Genomic DNA, 361 nt, shown 5'->3' on the forward strand with positions numbered 1-361 from the left:
AAAACCATGGAATGCTTCATGAGTTTGCATGTCTACCTCACACAGAGCCCATACTGATATTCACTGTATATTCCACTGTTGACATATGTGGCTGCTAAAGTGACCACTTGGCTGTTCTTTTGGAAAGGGAAGCTCTATAGTCTATAGTTAATTTTTTTAGTTAGTGTTTATTTATGTGGTTTTACGCTTTGTTTTTGTTAAGCTTTATTTATGAGATGTTATACTTTATAGAAGTTTGGAAGGGGGCAGGGTGCACTCAGTTATTTAAGAGGTGAGTCTTCTCTGAATGTCACATTTATGCTAGGATAGACTACTGCTTTGGTATGTCATCAACTTATTCATCAAAATATCACTCTCATTG

At 36.0% G+C, this 361-nt stretch overlaps 1 non-coding gene across 1 annotated transcript; it reads right to left on the minus strand.

Moving 5' to 3' along the window:
• Positions 1–107, minus strand: LOC125339760. Its single transcript, XR_007208610.1, has one exon. It is a non-coding gene; the product is annotated as a U6 spliceosomal RNA (small nuclear RNA).
• Between the last annotated feature and the right edge of the window lie 254 nt (positions 108–361).

This window comes from Perognathus longimembris, chromosome 21, assembly GCF_023159225.1.
Source record: "Perognathus longimembris pacificus isolate PPM17 chromosome 21, ASM2315922v1, whole genome shotgun sequence".
NCBI lineage: Eukaryota > Metazoa > Chordata > Mammalia > Rodentia > Heteromyidae > Perognathus > Perognathus longimembris.